General features: G+C 37.1%; 1 protein-coding gene across 4 annotated transcripts in view; it reads right to left on the bottom strand.

The window, feature by feature from the left end:
* The window catches only part of SUGCT (succinyl-CoA:glutarate-CoA transferase), a 793,918-nt gene that overhangs the window by 422,255 nt on the left and 355,775 nt on the right, over nucleotides 1-15,888 (bottom strand). The window lies entirely within an intron of this gene.

Genomic DNA, 15,888 nt, shown 5'->3' with positions numbered 1-15,888 from the left:
GAAGACGGCCAGGGATGAAGCCAGTGAGAAAGGCAAGCTTTTGGTGCTCAGAGAATCAATAGGACTGAGTTCTAATTCTAGCTGGGCTATTATGCCCTGGAGTAAGTAAGTCACTTCCCCTCTCTAAGACTCTGATTCTCGCCATCTATAAAAGTGATTTGTTTACACCAGAAATCCTCCACGGTCCTTTTCTGTTCTATAAATCTAAGATTCTACTATGATAGGAAACAATATTTAGATGCTTTTATTCAAACCGTGAATACACTGGCTTAACTTTGTTCTTATACTATACTGAATATTCCATCAGTGCTCAATAAATAATACATTAAGCAATCTCTTTTGGACATCACGGTTTAATTGTAAGTAAGGCCTGGAAATGCCCTGCCTTTTGGCAAAGTCTTTGCAATATCAATTACTTTATTAACTTTGCAAACATATAATGGAAAAATGGGCACATTACTTTGAAACAGACCTGTTTTAATCCAATCCTCTTTCTTAATCATGGAAAAAGCCAATTTAGAGGAATAACACATTTCATATCAGATAATTTATTTATAATGAAACATTAAGTCACTTTAGGACTTGATGCAATTTGAAGTTATTGCACAAGCATTAGGTGAGGTTCCAGTAGACCAGACAGTCATGCCAGTTTGATATGTGTGCATTCCCTTTCCCATAGGTCTGCTCTGCTTAATGGCCTCCTATATCTGAGTCTAAGCTAGCCTAGGAGGAAAAAGCCTTAACTTTATTCCAAATAGAAATCTCATGTCAAATTTGGGAAGCACCTGAGTACTGTATCTGAAGATTAACTTCCTCGGATGTTGAAATTCATGTGATCCACATTACATATGAATCTTATATATAAAATAAGATTATATAAAATTCTTATATATAAAATTCTATCTATGAATTTTATAGATACTCATGGTTAAGCCCATCTGATCAAATTAGGACAATCTTACAAACAAATCACTAGGCCACAGAAGAAGTAATAAACCCACAGAGAGGGTACTGCCTCACCCACATTCACCAATACCACCTTCATCCAAATCATACAGTTTTCTGGGTATTTCCTGAGTCAGAAGTTTGAAAGAACACACCCATGATTCTTCTGTGGCTGGCATACTACTTAGTTATTCTCCGTATGCCTGGAAAAATCAATAGAAAAAAAGAAAGACGGAAAAAGGGACGGCACACTAAATCTCTTTTCAGCCTGTTGCCTGATCTCTTAGAACGTGGACAAATGGACCAGTCCTTCCTTTCATAAAGTCTTTTTCCTTCCTTTGTCTTGGGTGCTTTTTTTTTTTTTACAACTAAACCTGGATCTAACAGCATTTAATGTCCTGAAGCTTTCAGGTAAGGCCATATTTTACATCAGATTTTATTTCTGGTCTTGGCAGAAAACTTGGAATTAAGCTATTAAGTCCGGATTTCTCATCTAGTCAACTCCAGGAAAAAGTACAATAGAGAAAGGAAGAAAGAGCCAGAGACCCTGACCAACAGGAACTATACTAAACCAGAAGAAAAGTATTCTACTTGTGATCCAATAGAAAAGAAAAAAGAGAGGCTCAACATTTCCATCATCAAATGAGGACTCCTTCCAGGGGAGGGGCTCCGTGGTGAACCTTTCCCTGACTTTTATCCAGTAATACTGAATATGTCATGACTCCTTTCAACTCTACCTCCTCATTCCATGCTATTAATTGAGGTTTATGTGCTCTAACCTATTATTTCTAAAGAGGGAGAAAAAGGAGAATTTCTTCCAAAACTCTCTGGTTCTCCATCCCCACCTGCCTTCATTTATAAAACAAGCCATCTAAATCTCTCAGGCTATTTTTTCCACCAGCTTGTTTATAGTGTGGTAATGATTATGCTAATACCAGCTGGGAATACATCTATGTGGACCTGCTGTGTGAGTGTGTGGAGTGGGGCAGGGCTCTATAAGCGCCTGAGGAGAACAATTCAATAAAATTATAGTACATGTGTAGCCCTTTTCCCATATTTACTAGTTTGTTGTAAGCTCCTTCTCAAATGGGAAATAGACCATGTTTCCTTTGCAGAGGGATAGTTATTGAATAACCAAGACCATGTGTTCTGCTACATCTTATTCGTCTGAGCACTCTGTAGCTATTTTCTAAACCAAATTAATAACAGTATACTAAAGTTATTTCCCCAGTGAAAACTTCTGGCTACCAATGGTGTCCGTATATGAACCTCACCGTCCCCAGGAGCACAGGTAATCACAATGCGACCAAGTCCATGGTGCATCCAAGCGAGGAGAATGCAGCTTTCATGGTATGCAAGGGAAAACGACACCCTCTAATTAAATAATATCGTTTACACAAGCCATAGAGTATTACATCACTTTCGCTACAAAGAGAAGAGAATGTGAAATTTCAGAAAAGACAGATAGTTATTTAATGTGTAACTTGTCACCACGGTCAGCTTCAGCATAATAAAATGCACATGGAAAAATCGCTTGCAGCAAGCCCCTTGCATAGCAGACTCTTGCTTCGTCTGTGTTCGAGGGTGAGTGTGTGTCTCTGAAGGAAATGATACCTCTCCTTTGCTCACACACACACACTTGCTGCACAATGAGCTTCAAATAGCATTTCAGAGATGTGTCTGCTGGATGCTGGGGGCACAGAGGCAAGAGGCTGGCAGTGAGCCTCCTGTGTGGTAGGAGAAGCAGCAAATACCTCCTTCCTGCAGATCAAGGAAATGCACATCCACATGACAGCTAAAAACTGGAGAAGCCAGTATGTGTACAAACTGCTCTTCTTTATTTTTACCCCCAAGAGCCAAGTAAATTGTAAGCAAAGACAATACAATTCTGGTAGCAAACTGATCACAAAAGGGATTTCCAATTTTTCTACTACTTTATTCCAAATGACAGTACCTCCTTACCCAGGATGATTTTTGCCACATCAATGAATTTTTCGGCACCCAAGCTTGGAAGAAAACAGAATCCTGTTCTTTCAACAAAACTTTCAATGAATGTTGCCACGGATGGAGGTTTTGTAACATGTTCCTATTTCAAATAGGGTGCTTTTGTTCCCAATCCAATATATAAGCATGTATGCTTATTATTCCAATGCACTCTATAAAATCCCGATTGGGGAGATTTTAGTTCCATTTGGACATCACAACTCAAACATTCAATTCATTCCACAGCACGTTCTCTCTCTCCAACTAAAAATTCTTTCTGTTGTTTCAGATGTAAACTTAAAATGTTAATTATAATTCACACGTGAGAAATCTTTGTAACAGTTGGAATCAGAAATAGTAAGGGTTAATGGTTTAGTCCAGCAGATAAACTTTTGCAGGTTTCCATCTGAAAGTCATAACATAACCTTTTATTCTGTGTGTCATTGGTACAGAAGGTTTTTCAAGGCAGAGTTCTTCAAACTGCAAGATGTTAAACAGATGTACTGTAGAGTCTTCCAGGTCTAAACTATGAAGAGTCTGTTTTCAGTCTGTGTGTGGAGTCCTCCATTTGTTTTATTCTTTTATAAAGATCTTCAGGTTTGGGTATCTCTTCTGTTATAATTATTTTGTTGCTATTGTTTCTTAAGCTGCATGTTTGTTTAGAACCAGATTTTAAAACATACTCTTTTTGAACTAAATAAGAAATATTAATTTAAATTCTGCCATTTAAGAGCATGTTTTAGCAGGAAAATTCTGCTTCCTATAGCAGGTGCTGGAAGCCCAATCCCAGATGTTGTGATGAGTAAATAGCAAAGGAAGAATTTGAGAAATGGGTAGAGATGCAAGAAAGAGGAAGGCATAAATGAAAAACAGACCTTTTGAAACTTCAGGTCTCATAGGCTATCACTAAAAGCCCCTTCTAAACATTTTGGCTTTTGTTTTCCGTGGGTGGACTTCTATACATAACAGTTTCTCATGCTGCAAATGCCACTTTCCAAAATGTGGGAACAGTCACAGCCACTGGCCTGGCTATTCATTTCCAACAAACCAAATATATCCCTATATCGACCAGAATGAGATGTCCTATATTCCAGTTCAATAAGCTAAGGCAAGGAACCCTGTCTTATAGATGTGGCCATTTCTCCCATCTTTAACTGCATTGAAGTCTGGTGTTTAACAGTATCAAGGCAGCATGATAAATAGGGTTCTCTGTAGCCTAACCCTCTGTCTTTGTAGTTGAAAGGCCGTTTTGCCCCTTCTGTTCTTACCCATTTGTTACTTGGAGGGATTTCAGAAGGCATAGCTCTAACAGGGTTAGCAGGGCGCTTCTAAATGTTCTCTCCTGACGTAGCTTGATGTTGGCACTGGCCCCGCCATCGTTTCAATGAGAGACACATGAGCAGAAAGGCCTTTTTAAAAATACGGGCAGCTTCCTTCTCGAACATCCTTTTGCTATCAAATTAATCAGCAGTAAGGGATAATTAAAGCCATACATAGCATAGGGCTGAGTTTGGACTACTTTAACCACTTCACTACCCAGGCCCCTCTGCATCTACCCTGACGGAGGAATAGAGAGCATGGCCGTGAAAGGAAGTCTAGCATATGGGTTAAGAGCACAGGCTCTGGGGTCAAATATACTGGCTTTTCGTCATGACCAGCACTTATAGGATGTGTGGCTGGAAGGTTACTTACCTCTTTAAGACATGGTTTCCCCATCTGTAAAGATGGTGATGATGATGGTGGTGGTGGTGGTGGTGGTGGTGATGAGTAGATTACAGATGTGATATGGCCATTGTGAGGATTAATTAGGAAAGATGCATAAAGGACTCAGCAAACAGCCTCACACTTAGTCCTACACGTTAGCTATTATTGCATTGCCGCACCTGTACCCTATGTTCCAACCAAAGTGAACCCCTCTCTCCTCACTGAACCCTTGGCCTCCGCCACTGTATTGCCAAGCATTTGCTCGTCCTGATGCTATTCCCTGGAAGGCTCTCATCATACGTCCCAATATGTACTACCTGTACCAGCATCCCATCTTTTCCAATCTCTGTCCAAATTTACCCATCCTTCAAGACACAGATCAAATGCCACTTCCTCATGAAATACTTCCTGAACTCTTCAAGTTCTGACCTTTTACTGCCTTGAATCCCCACGATTTTTGTTATTTCTGCTGTAGAGGGTTGAATTGAACATAATACTCATTTACTATCACAAATTATAATCATTGCTTCATGAATAGTCCCTGAATTATATTTATTTTCCCTTTTATTCCCAATCCCCATTCCTAGTCTCCTCCTCCCATAGGAAAACATTCTAATACACTAAGTTTGTATCTTTTTATTAATAATTATTCTTGGAAAATATGTATTGTTTTTATGCACACACAAACTTATTTAAATGAATACTGTGATCGATCTCATTCTGGTTCCTCTACTTCTCCATGCTCTTTCGTGATCCTTCTGTGTTGCTATGGGTATTTCTAACTGCTGCATAATACTCTATGATGTGCATTGCCTACATTTTACCCACACTCTTGACAATGAACTCCTGGCCACCAGAAAAGAATATCTTCATACATGACCCCTCATGGACTTGTTTGGGAATTGTTATTGGGATATAACCAAACAGTAGATCATACATGACCCCTCATGGACTTGTCTGGGAATTGTTATTGGGATATAACCAAACAGTAGAATTGCAGGGTCACAGTAGTAAGTCCTCTACATACGAACGAGTTCTGTTCTGAGACCATGTTCATAAGTCCAATTTGTTCGTAAGTCCAGTTAAGTTAGCCTAGGTACCCAACTAACACAATTGGCTATATAGTACTGTACTGTAATAGGTTTATAATACTTTTCACACAAATAATATGTAAAAAAACAAACACAAAAAATAAAACATTTTTAATCTTACAATACAGTACGTTGAAAAGTACAGCAGTGCAGTACAAAGCTGGCTACAGGGGCTGGCACCAAGTGAACAGGAAAGAAGCGTTACTGACTGGAGTGGGGAGAGGAGGTGGGAGATGGTAGAGCTGAAGGATCCTCAGCAATAGGAGATGGAGGGCAAGCTGCAATTTCACTCACGCCTGATGTTGATGGAATGCACGTTCGCATCTTTGAAAGTTTGCAACTTGAAGGTTCATATGTAGGGGACTTACGTAATAGGTAAGTCTTATCGACCAAGTACTGTCAAACCATTCTCCAGAATGTCTGCACTAATATGCACTCTCAACAGAGGTGCACATCGGCCTCTACATACCCACATCTCTGCCAACATGTGGCTCTATCCAGCCTTCTAAGTCTTGCTACTTTATTCAGTGTAAACTGACATCTTATCATTGTTTTCCCTTGCATCTCTCTGCTTACTAATGCATTTACTCTTCATGGTTCTATTTTTCTTGGGCATTTGGCTTATATAGCCTGAAGATTTTTCATCTGAAACTCTTGTCTTTCCTCCTCGCTCTCTGCAGGATCATAAATTCCTTTAAGGTAGGAGCATAATTATTTTTCTAATTTTTGCACACAATAGAGAGGCTACCATAACACCTGAAGAAAGACATAAAACATGTACACAACAATAAACTGAAAGCATGGGAGTATGTGTGGATAGGAACAGTTACAGAGAAAAATGAGTGCTTTGAAATCTAAAATAAGAGGGATATGGTTCATCCTCTTCTTGCTAAAACCGTGATTTCCCTTGGTCAGCTGAACTGAAAATGACAGCACCCATTTACTATCTCAAACACCATAGTGAAGGGTAGGAAGAAGCTGCTAATGTGGAGATTCTACTGTGACATCTACAATCAGTCCCCCATGATCAGATGTGCAAGTGCATTCCCTTCATTACTCACTTTAAGGACCTAATGGAAATTACACTGGCAGCTTCACCTTAGGAACCCCCAAAGCCCTGCTCTTAAATACAAGATACAAAATCTGGTTAAGAAGATTCTCCTGTTTGCCAACATTAATTTGCCCTAGAGAGTAGGTAGGTATTTACCTAGTAGCCCATGCAGATAGCTATGCTTTCTATAACTTTCCTGATAAGGGTAGAGCAACAGTGGTCTCACACTTAATTAACTCTACCGTCATGCACACTGGCTTGATTAATATCATGAAAGCTGACAAGCCACACAGCATGATGATCAAGAACAACGTCTTTGGAGTCGGCCTGACCTGGTTAGAATTCTGACTCTGTCACATGCCAGCTCTGTTACTTTTTTATTTCTTCTGCCATCAGTTTCTTCATTTGCAAAATGTGAGCAATGAGACTGGCTTCATAGGTCTATTGTAATAACCAAATGAAACAATGGTACAGTACTTGATAAATGGAAGTGATTTTATTATGCTTATCATTCCCCCAACCTATTCTACACTATCAAGATGAAAGCAATCGATGAAAATATGCTACTAACATATGAAATAAGTCTTGGAAAGAAAGGTCTATGCGTGTGATAAATGATTAAGTGAGAGGTTTTCCTTGCAAAATTGAATTGTATTTGCTGCAGTGGGGAAAATACACTATCTTAAGAAAGATTTGGTTCTAGTTTGAGTCCCAACTATACCACTTCCATGCTGTGTGAGATTAAGCAAGTAAGTCCCTTGACCTCAAACCAGTATGCAGACTGCTCTCAGTAGGGAAAATACTATCTACTCTGCAGACACACTGTAAAAATTTGATGTGATAATAAATGGGAAAGTACTTTGCAAACTGCAAAACAGCATCCATAAAACATGTTCAGTATCATTGGTTTCCAAAGGCTGACAGAACCTTGGGTATTATTGGCACTTAGTTGGTGCTCAAAACAATAATCTATTCCATGATTCAAAATGTCAGAAGCATTTTTCTAGGGATTAAATAATGTCGGTAAAATTTTTTATCTTTCACCTTATCGTTGAGAACTTTCATTTAGTACTTTGGAAATCAGAAGATTCTACATAACATTTGAGACAAAAGGAAAGAAACCACCATTTCCCTAACTCTATAAGGACCAACAAGAGAAATGTGTCTCTTTAGTGCCAGTGAAGAATTTTGCTTCTCTAGAACAACTGTTTACTTTAATCTTATGAAAACCCTGATGCTTGTAAGTGATCTGGTTTCCTTCTTTTTGCTGGCTGCTAGAAATCTCAGAATGAAATCTGAGATCACTTCTGAATGTGTCAGGCTACATAGCATTTTATATTTTGTGTTCTCACCTCTTTGCAGACATATTTTAGTATGCCTACACATACTCTTCTTTGCCCAGATTTTCCTACTTGCTCTTTCATCTTCTTGAGCAAGGAAATTAAAAATAAATAAACAGAATAATCTCAATGACTAGGGAGAAGTGAGTTTGGGGCTTCACTTTAGAGCTTTTTAAAGGAGAGCCATCTTTTATCTGTGTGTCTTGCTCCTATCCCTGGGCAGAACCAAAGCATCTCACTCAATCTTTCTTCATTTGCACACCCACTTTACAGAGACAGGGGTCTTATATATTCAGTCTTTGCTCAAGAAAATGTCCCTGGTGAAATTTTAATGCTTACTGCTTACCGTTCCTTTGTGTCTTCAGCACCTAGCCTTAATCTTTGCTTTGGTTTTTGTGGAGAAGCGTTTCTTGAAAACATTACCCAGACTATTAGCTTTCATATTCTAATCTTTAATATTCTGAACTACCTTTAAAACTAAACCTACCTTGCCTACATGCAGTGCTTATATAACAGTGGTTCTTACTTTGTTTTACAGAGCTTCAACCTCTAACTAGGAACCTAGAGGGAAAAATGCCCTGCTCTAATTAAAAAACCAAAAACAAAAACAACTTTGGTGACCGGAACTGTAACCTTATCTAGTTAAGTGTATTTTAGGAAGGAGGGGAGAGAATATTTTGACTGTGAAGATAAGGTCATAAGCCTGCATTTTCTACTGTAGGCTGTACACAAATTCTAAACTTTTTATATTGTTTTATATCTTCCATACCAGGACATTTATTTGGTAATCAGTAATAATCCTAATGGTTTCATCCTTCAAACTGTTCTCAAACATAGTCTCAAAATCCAAGCATTAAAAATTAATACTAAATGGATAAATATGTTCATTCCCTTGATTGTGGTGATGGTTTCTTATGTCAAAAATGTCAATGCTAAATGATGCAAAAATAATAATAGTTATCACTGTCATTAATCATAGTGATAAATTTGAACTACCAAAACACAGCATGGTGTGCTTTGCCATGCATGTATTTTCTTACTTGACTTATTATAAGAGCAACATCAATAATACAATTAAATTGATCACCTACAGATGAATGCCGTTGAGGCTGTAAAGGGATTAAAGTAAATCAGGTAAAGGAAACGATATATTTTGTAGGTATCCTTGGTCATTAGTCTAACAACAGGAAGAAAAGAAATTCAAATATATGCAATAGGGCACATTAAATGACTCATGATGATAAATCATGTAGGACATACATGTTATTTTCCAAACTTCCCCAAATAGAAATTCCCTTGTTCATAACATAGTCTGAAGTTAGGCTTATGCTACTGTGTTTTGACTTTTTAAAAATCTCTTTAAGAATATTAAATTTTTACTATCTGGTAGTTTCCCATTTATATTAAACATTATTAGAAAAAGTGTTTAATAGTCATTTGGATTATACTAAATTCAAAATCTTCAAGATCTCTGTTAAGAGGCCAGTACATTTGAATGTTAAAGGGACCCCACAATGAAGAATTTATAATGCTTTATCTATTCAGAGCTGTATAACCACAAAAATTATTTCTCAAACAAGCACATGTGATTTAGTCTCCATCCACATCTAACATTCTAATGCAAATTTGTTTTCTACTGTTTATAAATTACTCTAAACACCAGAGTTGCACATGGTGCGTATTTAGAATTATATTGAAGTAGTTAGTGACTACTTGGTTAATCATAGTGAAGCTTTCAGAACTAATGAAAAAAGCCTTAAAAGTACTCAACTAATTCACAAGAAAAACTCCTGATAAGCTTTAATTGTAGATTTTATAGTTTTAATCCAAATTTTAACAAAAATATGAAGAATACCAGTTTTTGGTTTTGTTTTGTAATGGTTAGGCAAATATTTCCCATCAGATTCAGTGGCCAGGTTCAATAGGAAATGTAGCTTTCCTGCACCTGGGGCTCAATAGTCTGCCACACTGCTTTGGCAAAAGAAAAGTACTATTCCCAAAGGGACACAGGCTTATAGGTAGGATGGTATGGAACTGCAGGAGAAAGAGGCTCCTTTCTCAAAAATGTAGAAAGACAAGGACCCTGGTGGCATTACTTGAACCCCTAAATGCAACCATTCCTGAAACCAGAATGACTCCCAGACATTAGCAATGGTGTGAATCTATAGCTTCATTCTTTTTTGTCTTTAATCTATTTTCAATTGGATTTTGGTCACTAACAACTGAAAGAGTCTAAGATGTCAGTGGGGTTTTTTAGGGGGTTTTTTTTGGTTTTTTTAGATTTTGTGGTTTATGTCCTATTGTTCTGTCAGATGTCATCTAGTGCATAACTTAGATCTTTAGAATCTTCTGATGTTAATTTGCTTGAAAACTAGATAATCGTGTCTCAAATGAATAAAGTAAAGCTAAAAAGTAAAGTAAAGGTCTAGGAAAGTCTCCTTTAAGAGAAATTTATCAGCTTCTCTCTTCTCCCCAGGCTGAGAAAGACGTCCCTCCTCTCATCTCCCATAGCAGCACCACATGGAAACTAGTGACTTTCATATCTGTAAATTCCTTGGGGACCAGGACCAGGTCTTTCACCTCTGTATCCCCAGAGCCCAACCAGATACTTAACAGGTAGCATGCCTTCAGGAAATGCTAGTTAAATTAATGGGTCTCAGCATCACCCAGCTAACTACCTCCCTGGCCCTACTTGGCTAGCTCACCTCCAATTCTGAGAACAGCCATCCCAAAACTTCCCATTCTCACATCCCTCACGATTGCCTTGCTTCTCCTCTGACCATTCACAAATAATTCTTCCTCCGACTTAACTGAGAAAATGAACAAAGCAGGAATTCCCTCTGCTTCCTGTCCCTTCACCTTTAATCCACCCCTCTCTCTCCCTTCTTCCTGGCAGTCTCAGAGCATAAGGTATCTTTTCTCCTAGGTTCAGAATATAGCTCTTCCCATTTCCTTCATGTTCAAGATCTTACTCAATTTGTTATACTCTTTCTTTCTCTAGAATATGCAACCTCTTCCTCCTCATTGTTAATGCCTTCTCTGAAATGTGTAAGTCTCCCTATCTTTGGTCCAACATCCTCCTTTAATTATCCCTATGACCTTCCATTTACAGCCAAGCTTCTGGAAAGATCAATGCAACTGGTTTCCTCACTCCTATGAACACTTAGACCCATTCCACTAGGGCTCTGCCTCTCCCATTCCAAGGACACCCACACAAACAACATTTGTTGGCACTTGTACAATTTTGCAAACTTATCTCCTCCAAGAATTCGATCTTTAGTCAATGATTTGGGGTTCTTACTAACTTTAGTTACTTGGCAATAATGTTAAAATAAAAGTCTGAGTTATAATGCTTCACAGAAATGGGGAAGTCAAGCCATAGTGCTAATGGCAATTGGGTGAAACAACTGCGTGTCTTCTTCATACAGATCTGGCATTAAGGTATTCATAGAGAACACTGCTGTTTTAAGCCTGGATTCTGCATACAGCGTGAAATTCAAAAAATTAAGTGATACAATATGTAAGAATTTATCTCAAATAATTAAAATTTAAAGACAAATATATTTTAAAGCATTTTACTATTTAAATAGATAAATGATAATTGGGATACTACACTTTAAATCAATACAAATGTGTCCTGCCATCAAAAATTTAATCTACAGAGGAACATCACTCACAAATCATTGAAAATATTCATTAAGTACACAAATAAGTATATTTAAAATAACTGCAGTTTTGGAGTGAATTCCTTTGTGATCAACTGTCACCAATAAATTATAAAAATATGTTAAGAAAAACAGAGAGTAGGTGAAACTCATGGTTTGCAAACATCTTATTTCTCGAAAACATGTTTACCATTAACATGGCATAAATAATTTTTCAACTCTGACTAAAAGCTTTCAGAAATTATTGGAAAGAAAGATAAAGAAAATCATTTTAACTTAAGACTTAGTGACTGGATTCTTAAAAATATGTCCAAATTCAATATGAAATCATTGGTATAACAAATTCTTATTGAATACTGTTAATGAGATTAATGTCCTTCAGTTTATTCAATATCAGATATGACAACAGGTAGTCCACCACAAAAACAGAATCTAGTTGTGTAAGATACATTCAGTCAGCATCAGCAGCCATCTTAAACAGAAATTGTGGAAAACAGTGAAATTGTCTTACATAGTTTTTTTTTTTAATTGCACCAATTCAAAATTACTTTTCAAAAAATTTAAATCAGGCCTAACATCATACCATTAACACATGTAGACATTTTGCTGCAAATTTAAGTGTATGTATTCTGTCATACATATCTTTTGGATTTAAAAGTGATAAAGTTTTCAGAGGAAATGGTAATTAAAGAACTGCAAACTGTCCCCAATATGATCAATTCTTTGTATGCATCTGCAAAATGATTAGCCGTTATCAAAGAATCAAAAAATAGAGATTAATAATATGCCAGAAACACAGGTGCAAAATTCCTCAACAAGCAGAATCCAACAGCACATTAAAAGGATCATACACCATGATCAAGTGGGGTTTATCCCAGGAATGCAAGGATTCCTCAATATACGCAAATCAATCAACGTGACACACCACATTAACAAATTGAAGAAGAAAACCCATAGATCACCTCAAAAGATGCAGAAAACTCTTTCGACAAAATTCAACACCCATTTATGTTAAAAACCCTCCAGAAAGCACACACAGACGGAACTTTCCTCAACATAATAAAGGCCACATATGACAAACCCACAGCCAACATCGTTCTCAATGGTGAAAAACTGAAACCATTTCCACTAAGATCAGGAACAAGACAAGGCTGCCCATTCTCACCACTATTATTCAACATAGTTTTGGAAGTCTTAGCCACAGCAATCAGAGAAGAAAAAGAAACAATAGGAATCCAAATCAGAAAAGAAGAAGTAAAACTGTCACTGTTTGATACTATACATAGAGAATCCTAAAGATGCTACCAGAAAACTACTAGAGCTAATCAATGCATTTGGTAAAGTAGCAGGATCCAAAATTAATGCACAGAAATCTCTGGCATTCCTATACACTAATGATGAAAAATCTGAAAGTGAAATTAAGAAAACAGTCACATTTAGCACTGCAACAAAAAGAATAAAATACCTAGGGATAAACCTACCTAAGGAGACACAAGACGTGTATGCAGAAAACTATAAGACATGGATGAAAGAAATTAAAGATGATACAAACAGATGGAGAGATATACCATGTTCTTGGATTGGAAGAATGAACATTGTGAAAATGACTATACTACCCAAAGCAATCTACAGATTCAATGCAATCCCTATCAAACTACCACTGGCATTTTTCACAGAACTAAAACAAAAAATTTCACCATTTGTATGGAAACACAAAAGACCCCAAATAGCCAAAGCAATCCTGAGAAAGAAAAACGGAGCTGGAGGAATCAGGCTCCCTGACTTTAGACTATACTACAAAGCTACAGTAATCAAGACAGTATAGAACTGGCACAAAAACAGAAATATAGATCAATAGAACAGGATAGAAAGCCCAGAGATAAACCCATGCACATATGGTCACCTTATCTTTGATAAAGGAGGCAAAAAAACACAATGGAGAAAAGACAGCCTCTTCAATAAGTGGTGCTGGGAAATCTGGACAGCTACATGTAAAAGAATGAAATTAGAACACTCCCTAACACCATACACAAAAATAAACTCTAAATGGATTAAAGACCTAAATGTAAGGCCAGGCACTATCAAACTCCTAGAGGAAAACATAGGCAGAACACTTTATGACATAAATCACAGCAAGATCCGTTTTGACTCACCTCCTAGAGAAATGGAAATAAAAACAAAAATAAACAAATGGGACCTAATGAAACTTAAAAGCTTTTGCACAGCAAAGGAAACCATAAACAAGACCAAAAGACAACCTTCAGAATGGGAGAAAATATTTGCAAATGAAGCAACTGACAAAGGATTAATCTCCAAAATTTACAAGCAGCTCATGCAGCTCAATATCAAAAAAACAAACAACCCAATCCAAAAATGGGCAGAAGACTTAAATAGACATTTCTCCAAAGAAGATATACAGATTGCCAACAAACACATGAAAGAATGCTCAACAACACTAATCATTAGAGAAATGCAAATCAAAACTACAACGAGGTATCACCTCACACCGGTCAGAATGGCCATCATCAAAATGTCTACAAACAATAAATGCTGGAGAGGGTGTGGAGAAAAGGGAACCCTTTTGCACTCTTGGTGGGAATGTAAATTGATACAGCCACTATGGAGAACAGTATGCAGGTTCCTTCAAAAACTAAAAATAGAACTGCCATACGACCCAGCATTCCCAGTACTGGGCATATACCCTGAGAAAACCATAATTCAAAAAGAGTCATGTACCACAATGTTCATTGCAGCTCTATTTACAATAGCCAGGACATGGAAGCAACCTAAGTGTCCATCGACTGATGAATGGATAAAAAAGATGGATATATACAATGGAATATTGCTCAGCCATAAAAAGAAACGAAACTGAGTTATTTGTAGTGAGGTGGATGGACCTAGAGTCTGTCATACAGACTGAAGTAAGTCAGAACAAGAAAAACAAATACCATATGCTAACACATATATGGAATCTAAAAAAAAAAAAAAAGAAACAAAATGGTTCTGAAGAACCTAGGGGCAGGACAGGAATAAAGACACAGACGTAGAGAATGGACTTGAGGACACAGGGAAGGGGAAGGGTAAGCTGGGACGAAGTGAGAGAGTGGCATGGACTTATATACACTACCAAATATAAAATAGATAGCTAGTGGGAAGTAGCCGCATAGCACAGGGAGATCAGCTTGGTGCTTTATGACCACCTAGAGGGGTGGGATAGGGAGGGTGGAAGGGAGATGAAAGAGGGAGGAGATATGGTGATATATGTATACATATAGCCAATTCACTCTGTTATAAAGCAGAAACTAACATACCATTGTAAAGCAATTATACTCCAATAAAGATGATTTAAAAATAAATAAATAAATAAATAAATAATGTGCAAGAAGCTACATAATTTTTAAAAACATGTTAGACTTGCACTACGGTGCATTACCGGGTGTGACTGAAATGTTTCCAAAGGTTATCGAAACAATGGATGTTGCGGAAAATGACTTTTCAATCAAATAAATAGGTGGCTGGTAAATCACAGGATTTGATGATACTACTTTGTAAATCTGAATTTACATTTGGTTTAAAAATTTTTTATCATATGCTAAGTTATAAGAATTCTTTCTAAAGAGATTAAACATAGAATTTTAGAATTTTCTTTACTCTTAAAAGTAGAAGTGGTTTCAAAATAGATTTGCCAAAGGGTGGAAAATATATCAAAAAATATTCTCCAAATGCATAAAAATCAATAAAACCTTCAGCTCAGAGAAGTTAAGATTATAAATTTTTTACTTATACCTTTCTCCATATCTTTCATAGAAAGATAAATACTGATATTTAATTACTATTCTAAAACTGTATTGCTTAGATTAGATTCAATATTATTAAATTGAAATTTACATTTTGAGGTCAATAATTTGAGCAAAATAAAAGGAACTTCAGAGCTACTTTTTTGTTTGTTTTGTTTGTTATTTTTTTTGCCACGCCACGTGGCTTGAGGGGTTATTTGTTTCCCCACCAGGGATCAAACCCGGCCCCGGCCGTGAAAGTGCGGCGTCCTAACCACTGGACCACAAGGGAATTCCCCAGAGCTACTCTTTAAAAGAAATAAACACTTAAAC

This window comes from Delphinapterus leucas, chromosome 9 (genome assembly GCF_059928025.1).
Source record: "Delphinapterus leucas isolate spDelLeu-1000000601 "Yukka" chromosome 9, BTC_Dleu_Yukka2, whole genome shotgun sequence".
NCBI classification, from domain to species: Eukaryota; Metazoa; Chordata; class Mammalia; order Artiodactyla; family Monodontidae; genus Delphinapterus; species Delphinapterus leucas.
Note: the sequence above shows the minus strand (reverse complement) of the source record. Positions and strands in the feature narration are given on the sequence as shown.